The sequence below is a fragment of the Oncorhynchus masou genome, chromosome 7 (assembly GCF_036934945.1).
Source record: "Oncorhynchus masou masou isolate Uvic2021 chromosome 7, UVic_Omas_1.1, whole genome shotgun sequence".
Lineage (NCBI taxonomy): Eukaryota > Metazoa > Chordata > Actinopteri > Salmoniformes > Salmonidae > Oncorhynchus > Oncorhynchus masou.
Window position 1 is genome coordinate 8,620,347 of NC_088218.1, and position 16,220 is coordinate 8,636,566.

Genomic DNA, 16,220 nt, shown 5'->3' on the forward strand with positions numbered 1-16,220 from the left:
AGCTGGCTGACTGCTGTGGCTAGCTGGCTGACTGCTGTGGCTTTCTGGCTGACTACTGTGGCTAGCTGGCTGACTGCTGTGGCTGGCTGGCTGACTGCTGTGGCTGGCTGGCTGACTGCTGTGGCTAGCTGGCTGACTGCTGTGGCTAGCTGGCTGACTGCTGTGGCTGGGCTGACTGCTGTGGCTTTCTGGCTGACTGACTACTGTGGCTAGCTGGCTGACTGCTGTGGCTAGCTGGCTGACTGCTGTGGCTTTCTGGCTGACTACTGTGGCTAGCTGGCTGACTGCTGTGGCTAGCTGGCTGACTGCTGTGGCTAGCTGGCTGACTGCTGTGGCTAGCTGGCTGACTGCTGTGGCTTTCTGGCTGACTACTGTGGCTTGCCTAAAAGGGACTTGTTTTGAAAGTTTGATTATCTTATCCTTTGAGGTTTTAAAAGTGTTCTTCCTCTATGAATTTGAACATTCACAGCAACTGGGAAACGTCTATGGCAGCCATTGTTGTCACCTTAGCTTGCTACATAACTTCTGAGTGATAGGAAGCACGAGCACCACCAATCAGCGTACACCACTGTTCACACACCTGTCATTACTATGACGTTGTTACAACAGTATCACAACTCGCGTGACCATGTCAGCAAATAACGGCTGTCTGAACACACACAAATCCCATTTGATCACTTGTAACTTGCTGTTTGGACAGTCAGTATTCCGAAACAGAATAGAAGAACCAAACTATTCTGACCATTAAAGCCTGCAGGGTGAACAAGGCTTGAGTACAGGTGCCATTCTAAAGGCCACATCTTATTGCCTGTTCTTCATAGGACTATTGTGATACTGTGTCCTGAAATCAGGAATGTGTCAGATGTTGTTATACATTCATAAGACGTGGAATTCAATGAAAAAGACCCAACTCAACTTGAACCACAGTAACACGTCACTGAAAGCTAGATTGGTTGGTCAGAATAGGAAGAGACTCAATACAACAGTTTGAAGCAGAAAGTATAGTTTATTGTATCCAGTATAGAAAATCAACCAAAAGCAGTGGAAGGCACACATTGTTTTTGGGCGGGGGGTTGTCACTTGTATAAGTGCCAGCAGACTTCAACGTCGTGGACAAGACACCCCGCATCCCACATATAGACAGAATCATATCAAAATATACTGTTACACATGTGTGACGCCGACACAGCCCACCACACAGTCAACGGGGAGGTCTTTCTAGGCTCCAACCCACTGCCTTAATACGGTGTCCATATTAGGACAGCCTCAGTCTTTGCAGGACTTGACAGACAACTCCTGCAGAGACCGGGGATGTGTCCTAATATGGACGCCGTAACTTCATGACAAGAATTAAAGGATGCAAACCCGTTACCAGGCCAAACATTCCAGCGTGTACAATGTCAAAACGTATGACTTTGCAAAAATATATTCATATATACATTTACATTTTAGATGTTTGTTTCATATACTCCCCGATAAACTATACGAAAAGCAGAAAACTGGAATGGTACAGCAATAGGTTGGTGCAGCTTTCTGTGAGAAAATGCGAAGAGTAGAGTCCCCCCTGTTTAGCTTACTATTGGCAGTTAGTTTTTGGAGAAGGGACTGCGTGACAGTTGCAGTACTTTTGTCATCGTCATAGTACATAAACATGTATTTTTCAATACACACTTCTTAATAGGAAGTCAACACTTCAGGAAAAATACTGTTTTGTATCCGCGTCCCTTTTACATGTTACGACAAAATGAGTCAAATGAAAGAGCTAAAAAAAACATCTTGGAAAGATACATCTGGTAGGACACGCCAACATCAGGAGGAAAACAGCACCGTGAGGGTTTACATTTTTGGGTGAGAGAAAAAAACAATTCCTCAGAGTCTGAAGAGAATGCTGAGCTAGGGAGTCCGGAGTCCACCTCGCCCATTTCAGATTGGATTTCAGTGTGTTGGTGTTTTTAATGATTGGCCAAAGCAACTTGCTCAGGGGTATTCGTGTCCCAGCTTCTTCATAGTCGTACGATGTATTATGGATTAATAAGAACAGTCGGTTGCCTGTGTGTTTGGCCCATTCATTGCATAGAGCTACATTACATCACCACCTGCAGTACTAAGGTTCATTGGAGTCGTAGATTCTCTCCAAGGTGAAGCCCCTGTGCGCGTGTCAAGTGTACTACTCTTTTTGTTTGGGATCAAGCCATAAAACAATTGCGATATCAAAAGGGCAATGTTTTATATCTTGTCATTATTTGTCATATTCGTACCGAGCAGATTGTGGAAACTGCATGGCTATTGGCTACAATCCTGGCACACTCGTGCCCATTACTTGAGTCCCATTATAATCACGTGAACAGTGTCCTCGCTCAACCCCCGTAAGGGAGATCACTCAGTTCAGTTTATGTTGATGAGGACCGCACACCTTTTGCCACAATTCAGTTTGATAACAGAGGGCAAAGAATAAGCAAGATGGCCGTCTCAGGTTTGACTGTTTTTTCCTTGGGACTTGGAGGGTAAATCTCAAGACTGGCAAGAGGAGCTGAGTTTGGGATAGGAGTAGGGGAGGGGGGTTACAGAGCTCCAAATCCGCTCAGCAGTTTGGGCTCTGGGTGTGTAGTTAGGGGACTAGGGTTTGGGCTCTGGGTGTGTAGTTAGGGGACTAGGGTTTGGGCTCTGGGTGTGTAGTTATGGGATGTGGGGTAGGGTAGTGGTGTGTAGTTATGGGATGTGGGGTAGGGTAGGAGTGTACAGTTAGGGGACAAGGGGTAGTGGTGTGTAGCTAGGGTACCAGAATTTGGGGTAGGGGTGTGGCAGGGTACCAGATGACAGCGGTCTTTATTCCGTCATTGGTCAGAACATTCAGAATGAATAGTTATCGGGGAAGCCCAGTAAGGAGACGCACCGCTCCCCTCCGTCGGCCAGGTAGGGGCCACAGCCATCCTCGTAGTGGGCCAGGGGCACGGTGGTGTCGTCCTCCCCCGCAGACGGCGGCAGGCAGTCCGGGTCCTGCTTCAGGCTGGGCCTCTGGTTGTCAGGGAAGGCCATGGAGAAGAGCGCCTCGGGGTCACACGTAAACTTGTACACGTACCTCTCTCCAGCCACCTGATCCAACCCGAAGAGGAAGAGGGAGTTAAACAGTTGTTCAGCGCACAACCGCTAGTAGTTTGAAAATAACGTTCGACTTTATACCCAACCTTCTGAAACTCTCAATGCATCTGACCTGTCTTATATACAACCAATGTACTATTTATTGGTGCAATGTAGCCCTCCATTGTACTGTGATGTTTTCCATCAAGTCACAAAGCCTCCATTGTACTGTGATGTTTTCCATCAATTCACAAAGCCTCCATTGTACTGTGATGTTTTCCATCAATTCACAAAGCCGCCATTGTACTGTGATGTTTTCCATCAATTCACAAAGCCTCCATTGAATTTGACCCAAAACAGAATATTGCAAATTGACTTGAATGAAATTAAAATTTACCTTTACCTTCTGCATGATGCCCTTCTCGTAGTAGTAGCGTAGAGAGCGGCTCAGCTTGTCATAGTTCATGGCAGGCCGGTTCTTCTGGAGGCCCCAGCGCCGAGCCACCTGCCACAGGAGAGAGAAACGGTTCAAATCAACCTGTAGATACACACACCAAGCCCTTCTGATCAACCTGTAGATACACACACCAAGCTCTTCTGATCAACCTGTAGATACACACACCAAGCTCTTCTGATCAACCTGTAGATACACACACCAAGCCCTTCTGATCAACCTGTAGATACACACACCAAGCCCTTCTGATCAACCTGATACACACCTTCTGATCAACCTGAGATACACACACCAAGCCCTTCTGATCAACCTGTAGATACACACACCAAGCCCTTCTGATCAACCTGTAGATACACACACCAAGCCCTTCTGATCAACCTGTAGATACACACACCAAGCCCTTCTGATCAACCTGTAGATACACACACCAAGCTCTTCTGATCAACCTGTAGATACACACACCAAGCTGATCAACCTGTAGATACACACACCAAGCTCTTCTGATCAACCTGTAGATACACACACCAAGCTCTTCTGATCAACCTGTAGATACACACACCAAGCTCTTCTGATCAACCTGTAGATACACACACCAAGCCCTTCTGATCAACCTGTAGATACACACACCAAGCTCTTCTGATCAACCTGTAGATACTCTTCTGATCAACCTGTAGATACACACACCAAGCTCTTCTGATCAACCTGTAGATACACACACCAAGCCCTTCTGATCAACCTGTAGATACACACACCAAGCTCTTCTGATCAACCTGTAGATACACACACCAAGCTCTTCTGGGGTTAGTTTCTGGTGTGCCACTTCTAGTGCCGTAGTAATACTGTGTGGTTATTCCTGGAAGCACAGCGTAACAACTATTATCATGACTTGTTGAAACACTCTTCTACTTTAAACTCAGAGACATAATGATGAAAAACTCCAAGAAGCCCTAAAGTCTCTAAACTCACTAGGACCACAGCTCTGCCTGCTGACCAACTGACCTCTTCGGGCTCGATGAGTTTAAACTCCATGCCGCGGCCGGTCCAGGAGATGAAGTGACCATTGGCCGGGTCGTCCAGCAGAGTGACCAGGAACTGCCAGAGCTGCAGGGAACCTCGGCGCTGGTAGGGCGGTCCGTCACGGAACACTCCGGCCTCCTGCTTGATCTTGCCTGGATGGACAGAATGAGGGAAAGAGGGAGTGAGTGTGTAAATGAAGGAGTGACGTGGTCACAGTCAGGTGAAAGACTCCAGTGATTGGCAGTCTGAGCGTGGGGATACAATAAGAGGCTCTGCTCATGTCACACAGGCTCTCTGTCCAAGGCCCCGTGGGTCTCCTCTGGCATCCACACTGCCATGACATAACGAGAAGATGTCAGATACCAGGATTCACTACCTGCTGCCATTTACACCTAAAGCCCAGTGTCAAACCAGTCAGAGGTTCAAATAGTATCTGTGTCTTTTTAAATACTTTCAGTGTTCGATTCTGGATGGATGGGGTTTGCACTTTTGGGACAATTCCAGGGGTTCCATTGAGCCGGACAAGCCCTTGTTTTTCATAGCAATTTATGGAAGAATGTCTCACCTTCTAGTCTCTCTGGAACCACACATGTGTCGTCGTTGTACAGATGAGGCTCTCCGTCGTAGATCAACCCATCATTGTTTTGGTAGAAGTTACCGGACTTCCTGAAAGAAGACTGGCAGTTCTGCATTTCTGTAAGACACAAGGGAAAAGAGAAAATATTAAACATTTTTTTCCTTAACATTCAAACCAGAAAGATACAAAAACTAATAGGTGTTTCTTTGAATAAATTCTTACTACTAACTTAATTTCCCAACCCCATATTTTAAAGTAGCCATTAGCCTAATGACATAATACCCAGTAGAAGACGGACATACATTCTCACACAGCCAGCGGTCTCTTTACAATCCCCTGGGGTTTTCTTAGCTGGGACTTTATTAAGAGGATTTGACTGTTACATCACTGACAGAAAGTGGCCCAGACATGGAGAGTGAAATGAGGTCATCTTAGCTTAGTAGAGTCTTAGAATGCTACACTGCGACATACCCAACCACTACTGCTAATACTAGTGTCCACATCAGTCTGAAACATGCTTACTGTTTTATCCCCATCGCTGCACTATTAGCCGTGTACAGTAGACTCTCAAAGGAACTTGGACTACCTCCAAACCCTTAGGGCCTTCCTGTCTGGACTCAGATTAAGCCTAGGCATGGAAGGAGAAGCACTTCCTATTGAGATTCTCCATTGAACATGTTTTTTTTTTAAACTCCAGGACTGGATCTAATCTATGAGTGGGAAACTGAGCCTCAAAGACCGTTGCCATCCAGCATTCCCCAGGGCTCACCTTGGTCAAAGCAGAAATCCCGGGGCTCCTGCTTTATAGAGAGGCCCTGGAACGGGGTGCGGGGAGGGCCCATGGTGGGGACCCCCTGCTCGGTGTAACGGAGGTCCACCAGCTCCTGCTTGAAGCCCTGAGCAGGGAGGAGGACCAAGGGCTCTGACAGGTGCCGCTGGTAGATGGGGCGGCCGTCCCGAGACAGGGGGGCCCGGTGGGGGTGATGGGGCTGAGGGGGTAAGGGGTACAGGCGGCACCGTCAGGCGGAGGGAAAGGCAGACATGGCTCAGAGAGCTGCCGCTGGAACCTGCAGAGGGGGAACGAGACAGAGAGACAAAATAAGGACAAATTTGTCAATTAGGGTCTTAAACCAGAGAGTCATACAACAATGGGATTTCAACTGTAGCACTGAGCATGCATGCTGAGTCCCAGCCTACAGTAGTTCCAATCATGGCTTTACAACCAAGATATACAAGCTATGGGGTCAAACAGTGCATGGTGTTAACACATGGTGCCAACCTGAGCCAACACATGGTGCCAACCTGAGCCAACACATGGTGCCAACTCACCTGTGTTCTGAGCTGTAGGAGGCATCTGAGTGATTGACAGGTAGGCGGGGCACGGCGAAAGGCTGGCTTTGGCTCGGGTGTGGCGGGAGTGTCCGGTGGTGGGAGGGGCTGTGCCCGTGTGTCGGATGACTGTGGCCGGGGTGCGTTGCCTGGGCAGGGGACGTGATCTGCCTCTGTAGGGGGTGTGTCCCCGGGGTGGGGGCGGGGCTGCAGGGTGAGGCGGGTGTGGAGGGTGGGGTTAAAGTATTGATGCCAAGTGGCTTCCTGTTGTAGGCACTGTGGAGGGAGAAGGGGGATGGAAGGGGTTAACTTGGGCCTGTAGAGCATGGCTGTACACCTGTTGTATTCGGCGCATGTGACAAATAAAATTAGATTTATAATAGCACGAAGGCACCTTGGGGGTTTGTGGTATATGGCCACAATACCACAGCTAAGGGCTGTATCCAGGCACTCGTAAGAACAGCCCTTAGCTGTGGTGTATGGCCACAATACCACAGCTAAGGGCTGTATCCAGGCACTCGTAAGAACAGCCCTTAGCTGTGGTGTATGGGCCACGATACCACAGCTAAGGGCTGTATCCAGGCACTCGTAAGAACAGCCCTTAGCTGTGGTGTATGGGCCACGATACCACAGCTAAGGGCTGTATCCAGGCACTCGTAAGAACAGCCCTTAGCTGTGGTGTATGGGCCACGATACCACAGCTAAGGGCTGTATCCAGGCACTCGTAAGAACAGCCCTTAGCTGTGGTGTATGGGCCACGATACCACGGCTAAGGGCTGTATCCAGGTACTCGTAAGAACAGCCCTTAGCTGTGGTGTATGGGCCACGATACCACAGCTAAGGGCTGTATCCAGGCACTCGTAAGAACAGCCCTTAGCTGTGGTGTATGGGCCACGATACCACGGCTAAGGGCTGTATCCAGGCACTAGTAAGAACAGCCCTTAGCTGTGGTGTATGGCCACGATACCACAGCTAAGGGCTGTATCCAGGCACTCGTAAGAACAGCCCTTAGCTGTGGTGTATGGGCCACGATACCACAGCTAAGGGCTGTATCCAGGCACTAGTAAGAACAGCCCTTAGCTGTGGTGTATGGCCACGATACCACAGCTAAGGGCTGTATCCAGGCACTCGTAAGAACAGCCCTTAGCTGTGGTGTATGGGCCACGATACCACAACTAAGGGCTGTATCCAGGCACTAGTAAGAACAGCCCTTAGCTGTGGTGTATGGGCCACGATACCACAACTAAGGGCTGTATCCAGGCACTAGTAAGAACAGCCCTTAGCTGTGGTGTATGGCCACGATACCAGCTAAGGGCTGTATCCAGGCACTCGTAAGAACAGCCCTTAGCTGTGGTGTATGGGCCACGATACCACAACTAAGGGCTGTATCCAGGCACTAGTAAGAACAGCCCTTAGCTGTGGTGTATGGGCCACGATACCACAGCTAAGGGCTGTATCCAGGCACTAGTAAGAACAGCCCTTAGCTGTGGTGTATGGCCACGATACCACAGCTAAGGGCTGTATCCAGGCACTAGTAAGAACAGCCCTTAGCTGTGGTGTATGGCTACGATACCACAGCTAAGGGCTGTATCCAGGCACTAGTAAGAACAGCCCTTAGCTGTGGTGTAAGGGCCACGATACCACAGCTAAGGGCTGTATCCAGGCACTAGTAAGAACAGCCCTTAGCTGTGGTGTATGGGCCATATGACACACCCCCTCAGGCCTTATCAACTTGATACCTAATTAAACAGTGTCTTAGTAGAGAACTTTATTATTGTGCCTTTACCCTCTTTTATGATCTTTTATTGGTTGTAACTGAAAATACCTCTTGCTACTGAGAGTACAATTAGTGTGGGGTGTCAAAACCTGGTCCGTCTCAGTGGGTACTGTAACGTACCTGTAGCTGTAAAGGCACTTGTCTGTGTAGAGTCTCTGGTGTTCCTGACTGCAGGGGGACAGGTCTCTGGAGGCGCTGGACTCTCGCTTCACTTTATTGGCTGGAGGTCCATGGAACATTACTTTGAAGAAAGGAGAAAACATTTAAAAAATGAATATATATAATATATGCCATTTCAAAGATTCACAAAAGAATCACTACGTTGAATATATTTACTCAGTATTCTTGTTTTGTGTGCTTCACTAAGGAATAAGAAGCTAAATAGTTTTCTATCAAAGGATCAAATGTGTCTCCTATGCTGGGATTTGTCTTTAATTCCAACTTCCCAAATGTTTGTTGTTTAGTGAATTGGTGAGGTTGTAAATCTGTCCTTCCATTTGGGAGGGAAAACTATAAACCCAGCACTGAAAGACAAACAGTGTACTTTCACTATTTTTTAAAATTGTTTCCAAGACAACAATCAGAGCAGTAACAAAGATGCCTTTGTATTAAATTACACAGACCAGAACAGTCTGCTCCGACTTCCACCACCAGTTAGTAACTTAGGCAACCATTGTGTGTCGGTACATACAGTAGGACTTTAACTGGGTGCTGTGTTGGCATCAGAGGCCGGGTCTGTCCAGAGGCCGGGTCTGTCCAGAGGCCGGGTCTGTCCAGAGGCCGGGTCTGTCCAGAGGCCGGGTCTGTCCAGAGGCCGGGTCTGTCCAGAGACCGGGTCTGTCCAGAGACCGGGTCTGTCCAGAGACCGGGTCTGTCCAGAGACCGGGTCTGTCAGAGGATGGGTCTGTGCCTACATCAACTCTCCATTTCCTGTTGTGCCACAGAACGGCCATCATTCAGCTTCCGCAGCCACGGGCCAGCAGTCAACACACACTCACGTTATGGGGTTAGGCCTCTCAGTGTCCATAGTGACCTCCATTATAAGTTCAAATTTTGAACACCTAGCATCTATGAATGAAACACAGTGCAACTCTCAAGCGTGGCCAGAAGACATTTAAATCTCAGGTTTCAAATCATTTGCAATGGCAAATCTTGCAACGTTTCTTTAAATCACTAACTGGTAGTTAATAAGAGTGTGTTCTCACTTCTCAGCCAAGTTCATTGCTAAATTAAGGAGTAAGGAGATGATGGCATAATGCCATTTGATCGCTATGGACACTGCCCCTTTGCCCAGCTGCAGAGTCCACACACACACACACACACACACAGAGAGGAGGACTGCTGAATGAAGGGTCTGTGAGACCAACTGGCAGCGTGCCAAACTAGGGAGCGTCATGCCAACCCCGTCGCCGCACACACACTCAGACTCTTCAGCAAACACAACAATCGCCCGGCTGTGCCACGACACAATTCACTCAGTGTGTACACACTGCATTAAACATGTCACTAGCTGCATCCGCGACAATGAAATACAACGTTACAGGGAAACAAGGCGATACCGGGCCTCTAAAAACACTCTTTCTTCCTCCACAGGATCATTCACATCTTGAAACGCAGGCCTGCAACTACACCAGGCCTACAGCTCCGTCTGGAGCCCAATCAAAGGCTTCCATTCAAACCTCATGCATATATTATTCTAGACAGAGAAAGGAGAGAGGAGATGAGTATAAAGCAAACAGCATGAGGGTTCTGTGGGCTTGGATTGGAACGTAGCCCATCCTAGCAGCCAGGAGCTGTGGTTAGTAGGTTGGGACTCCATGGAAGGCCATCCTAGGCTGCTATGGTGCACCTGGGTCATGTTAAGTAAGGCCCACCGTAGCAAAACTCTAATGCAACAGAAAATCTCCCCGTTTCAAACCGCTCTCGCTTTATTTCCTCTGATGTTAATGTGGTGGATTTGGGCAGAGATCAGAGAATAGGATTGTTCTCATCCGGGTTGACGATCAAAGAGGAGAGCTGAGGGATTTCTGGTATAAAACCACAAGATTCTTGATTTTCACCAAGTGAGTAACGTCTTATTCCGAGGCAGCCCTGTTATTCCTGCGCCTTTGTTGGAACACAAATCCCTACAATACAATAATCAAATCAAATTCTATTTGTCACGTGCGCCGAATACAACAGCTGTAGAAATGCTTATTTACAAGTCCTTAACCAACAATGCAGTTTTTTTTTTTTAAATACACACTTCTTTTTTTTAAGTAACAAAAAGGCAAGGTGTGCATTAAGGACACTGATTGGCAACAGGGCAGAAGTAGGTTCACTGCAGGGTGAGTGGAGGTTGGTTAAATCAGGGCTCAATGACATCAATTGGATTTCTGCTTTCGACGAGGCAAATCTGTCGATAATGTTAGCCCTCAGCCTTCATAGGCAACCCGAAGGCCCGAACCACATCCCCATAAATATACACTCACTGTGACGCACTGAGTTAATATGCCAACTGGATAAGACTGGTATTGGAAAACCAGTGCATCTCCTTGTTGTGCTTGTATGTTGTGTTAAAGACCATGTCTGGGAATTAAAGGATACGTTAGGAAATGCGCAACTATGCAGGAGCAGACGCTGTCGATGCCCCTTTGTAACACACATACACGTACGTAAATATTTCATTGGTTGGTACTTACGGTTATCCGACTGGAAATCTGGGACAAACTGTTCGTCATCAGGCACCTGAGCTGAAAGAGGGGACGGAGAGAGTTAAATGACTAACTTATGGAAGGCATGCCACGTGGCTGAGTCACTTTAATATGCTTCATAGAACTAATATAATGCACTTGATACAGTACAGGCAAAATACAGTCAAAATGTATGATGCAGTACAGTCAAAAATACAGTAAATATTTATGATGCAGTACAGTCAAAAATACAGTAAATTATTTATGATGCAGTACTTGTTAAAAAGAGGTCGTATAAAGTTCTTATAACAACCTATTTTCCAGTTTTTCCTGATTCAATAGCCTCGGGTAAACCACTGATTTCACTAAAAACAATGAGTATGACGCAAGATTGAAAACCTTCTGAAATACAAGAGCAGAACTCACCTTCTGCAATCCATGTCTCTTGAAGTTGCATGAGGTCCTGAAAGAGATCTTCTGTGTCCTGGGCGAGCTCAGTGTCAACAAACTTTCTCTTCCGGTCGTTAAATGGCGTGTTCGCTGGTTCTTCCACGTGACAATTCTGCTAGTACAATGTTTAAAACACCTACAACATTAGTGATTGCATTGGTGTGAACAAATCCCTAAGCATCCATGTATGCTAAAAAGTCATTGTTATCTTAATCCACTATGAAAAGTTTCAGATTAGTGCTTTGATCAAAATCCTATGTAGAAAAACTATCAGAGAAAACATCCAGAGAGTCAGCCAAACACTCACCCTGGAGGGGGCCATGAAAGGGACTTGCTGGTCATAAAATCCATCCATGTTGCCTGAATATCTTCACGCCCTCGGGACTGAAGTTGGTGTTGGAGGGGTGGAGGGGGAGGAGGGGCTGACGGTAGCAGCAGGAGACGCTCCTTCGTCTGTCTGTTCTTTCTGTGGAGAGCAGAGAAAAGTGTGCCCCCTGGTCAGTAGCTTATACCCAAATCACCTGTCATATAACATCAACACAGACATAGGATGTTTCCCAAATGGCAACCTAACCTATTCCCTGTATAGTGCACTATATCCTATGGGCCTTGGTCTAAAGTAGTGCAGTATGCCCTATGAGTCCTGTTCTAAAGTAGTGCACTATGTCCTATGGGCCTTGGTCTAAAGTAGTGCACTATGCCCTATGGGCCTTGGTCTAAAGTAGTGCACTATGCCCTATGGGCCTTGGTCTAAAGTAGTGCAGTATGCCCTATGAGTCCTGTTCTAAAGTAGTGCACTATGTCCTATGGGTCCTGGTCTAAAGTAGTGCACTATGTCCTATGGGCCTTGGTCTAAAGTAGTGCACTATGCCTGGTTCTAAGGGCCTTGGTCTAAAGTAGTGCAGTATGCCCTATGGTCCTGGTTCTAAAGTAGTGCACTATGTCCTGGTTGGTCTAAAGTAGTGCACTATGTCCCTATGGGTCCTGGTCTAAAGTAGTGCACTATGGGTCCTGGTCTATGTAGGCCTATGGGTCCTCTCTGGTTTAAAGTAGTGCAGTATGCCCTATGAGTCCTGGGTTCTAAAGTAGTGCACTATGTCCTATGGGTCCTGGTCTAAAGTAGTGCACTATGCGTCCTGGTATGGTGCCTATGGGTCTGGTCTAAAATAGTGCAGTATGCCCTATGAGTCCTGTTCTAAAGTAGTGCACTATGTCCTATGGATCCTGGTCTAAAGTAGTGCCCTATGGGCCCTGATCTAAAGTAGTGCCCTATGGGTCCTGGTCTAAAGCAGTGTACTATGGGTCCTGGTCTAAAGTAGTGCCCTATGGGTCCTGGTCTAAAGTAGTGCCCTATGGGTCCTGGTCTAAAGTAGTGCCCTATGGGTCCTGGTTTAAAGTAGTGCACTATGGGTCCTGGTTTAAAGTAGTGCACTATGGGTCCTGGTTTAAAGTAGTGCACTATGGGTCCTGGTTTAAAGTAGTGCCCTATGGGTCCTGGTTTAAAGTAGTGCCCTATGGGTCCTGGTTTAAAGTAGTGCCCTATGGGTCCTGGTTTAAAGTAGTGCCCTATGGGTCCTGGTTTAAAGTAGTGCCCTATGGGTCCTGGTTTAAAGTAGTGCCCTATGGGTCCTGGTTTAAAGTAGTGCCCTATGGGTCCTGGTTTAATGTAGTGCCCTATGGGTCCTGGTCTAAAGTAGTGCCCTATGGGTCCTGGTCTAAAGTAGTGCCCTATGGGTCCTGGTCTAAAGTAGTGCCCTATGGGTCCTGGTCTAAAGTAGTGCCCTATGGGTCCTGGTCTAAAGTAGTGCCCTATGGGTCCTGGTCTAAAGTAGTGCCCTATGGGTCCTGGTCTAAAGTAGTGCCCTATGGGTCCTGGTCTAAAGTAGTGCCCTATGGGTCCTGGTCTAAAGTAGTGCCCTATGGGTCCTGGTCTAAAGTAGTGCCCTATGGGTCCTGGTCTAAAGTAGTGCCCTATGGGTCCTGGTCTAAAGTAGTGCCCTATGGGTCCTGGTCTAAAGTAGTGCCCTATGGGTCCTGGTCTAAAGTAGTGCCCTATGGGTCCTGGTCTAAAGTAGTGCCCTATGGGTCCTGGTCTAATGTAGTGCCCTATGGGTCCTGGTCTAAAGTAGTGCCCTATGGGTCCTGGTCTAAAGTAGTGCCCTATGGGTCCTGGTCTAAAGTAGTGCCCTATGGGTCCTGGTCTAAAGTAGTGCCCTATGGGTCCTGGTCTAAAGTAGTGCCCTATGGGTCCTGGTCTAAAGTAGTGCCCTATGGGTCCTGGTCTAAAGTAGTGCCCTATGGGTCCTGGTCTAAAGTAGTGCCCTATGGGTCCTGGTCTAAAGTAGTGCCCTATGGGTCCTGGTCTAAAGTAGTGCCCTATGGGTCCTGGTCTAAAGTAGTGCCCCATGGGTCCTGGTCTAAAGTAGTGCCCTATGGGTCCTGGTCTAAAGTCCTGGTCTAATGTAGTGCCCTATGGGTCCTGGTCTAAAGTAGTGCCCTATGGGTCCTGGTCTAAAGTAGTGCCCCATGGGTCCTGGTCTAAAGTAGTGCCCTATGGGTCCTGGTCTAATGTAGTGCCCTATGGGTCCTGGTCTAAAGTAGTGCCCTATGGGTCCTGGTCTAAAGTAGTGCCCCATGGGTCCTGGTCTAATGTAGTGCCCTATGGGTCCTGGTCTAAAGTAGTGCCCTATGGGTCCTGGTCTAATGTAGTCCCCTATGGGTCCTGGTCTAATGTAGTGCCCTATGGGTCCTGGTCTAATGTAGTGCCCTATGGGTCCTGGTCTAAAGTAGTGCCCTATGGGTCCTGGTCTAATGTAGTGCCCTATGGGTCCTGGTCTAAAGTAGTGCCCTATGGGTCCTGGTCTAATGTAGTGCCCTATGGGTCCTGGTCTAAAGTAGTGCCCTATGGGTCCTGGTCTAAAGTAGTGCCCTATGGGTCCTGGTCTAAAGGTCCCTATGGGTGGTCTAATGTAGTGCCCTATGGGTCCTGGTCTAATGTAGTGCCCTATGGGTCCTGGTCTAATGTAGTGCCCTATGGGTCCTGGTCTAATGTAGTGCCCTATGGGTCCTGGTCTAATGTAGTGCCCTATGGGTCCTGGTCTAATGTAGTGCCCCGTGGGTCCTGGTCTAATGTAGTGCCCTATGGGTCCTGGTCTAATGTAGTGCCCTATGGGTCCTGGTCTAATGTAGTGCCCTATGGGTCCTGGTCTAAAGTAGTGCCCTATGGGTCCTGGTCTAAAGTAGTGCCCTATGGGTCCTGGTCTAATGTAGTGCCCCATGGGTCCTGGTCTAATGTAGTGCCCTATGGGTCCTGGTCTAAAGTAGTGCCCTATGGGTCCTGGTCTAAAGTAGTGCCCTATGGGTCCTGGTCTAAAGTAGTGCCCTATGGGTCCTGGTCTAATGTAGTGCCCTATGGGTCCTGGTCTAATGTAGTGCCCTATGGGTCCTGGTCTAAAGTAGTCACTAAGGCATAGTGCCAGCCGGCCTTCAGGATAAGACAGTTGTTCCTTTCCTCTGTCTTTGGGTGTTTGTTTTGTGTTGTTTGTTTGCGTAATCCTCCCTGCATCGTAGTGCTGGCGGGCTGTACACTATGCCAGTGAGCATGTACTCAATACGCTGGGGACTAAGTTCTTACATAAGCAAGGCAGCAAGGCACAGTAAGCTATTTGGAGATGAGACTGTTGACATTACAATAAGTAGAAGGACTAGGAGGGAGCGGTTTTGAATAAGTGTTCAAAAATAGGATGCAAATCAGGGTATTGAGTTAAGTAGTCCTTGATATCTAAACATTGGATAAACTATCCTCATAATGGAACATATAAAACGTATACATGCCATAATCTGAATAAAACATTTAGAGATCAAATTTCAGCATTATTTGACAAGTATTGGATAAAGTTATTTATTCAGGGCAGCAGAGGGTTAATCTCAGCAAAGAAAATCTGAGCCAGTTCAAGAAGTAACTAACCCCCCCACCCTCTACCGTTTCCTATTCCCCCTCTCATGGCCCCAGCTTGTTTTTCTCAATGAAGTGAAATTTGATCCCTGAGCTAAGGGGGGGGGGGTCGAACCTTCCATTCATAAATGTTAGAACCGTCTATGAAGATGCTGCATGGGCAATAGCAAGTCAAAATACAGCAACATAAACACTCACGTCAAAGTACTGTAAAAACATTTGACTACAAATAAGAAAATGGTTCCCAAATTAAGATACATATAAAATGGCGTTCACATTTCTACCCCCCTCACCAGACAGCTAGAAAATGCTTGGCAGAGAGCTCGCATTCTACAGATACTAGTCGGTCAAAGTAAATGCATTATTACAGGCGCTAGAAATAAACTAACGCAAAAACCTTATACGCATCTTTTTTTGTTGCGGTTGATAGTTTGATGTTAAACTCACATTTGCGAAGATTTAATTCCTTTGCAATGTTGAAAATAAGTTCTGTTTCACTCCACGCTGTTGCAAACGTTCTTTCAGGGTTGTCGTCTATGTTCTTCTCACACAAAGCTTGACTGTGGATTTCTGAATGGAATCGTCTGGTTTTCCCTGAAGCCAAAATAGAGGACTCCATAATACACGCCAATTGGTTATTACACAATGCCATTCAAGTGACTGGCCAATTGACGTTCAGAGAGCTCTTTGGACCCCAGTGACCAATGGTAAGCGAGCTTGTCTTGTTTTTATGAATGACTGCTTTTCATTCACGTCTGACGGCCAGACACGGGGTGGAAACGAAAAATATACAGTAGAAACAGATACTGACATCTTGAAACTTAGAACTCGAGTAGATTCCTACAACAACCAGATACAATGTTTTGCTACAAAGTTGTTACATAGTTATTACAGCATCTTGCTACATTGCT

At 47.3% G+C, this 16,220-nt stretch overlaps 1 pseudogene; it reads right to left on the reverse strand.

Moving 5' to 3' along the window:
• Positions 1-986: 986 nt before the first annotated feature.
• On the reverse strand, positions 987-15,893 carry LOC135543164 (ETS translocation variant 5-like; annotated as a pseudogene).
• Positions 15,894-16,220: the final 327 nt, after the last annotated feature.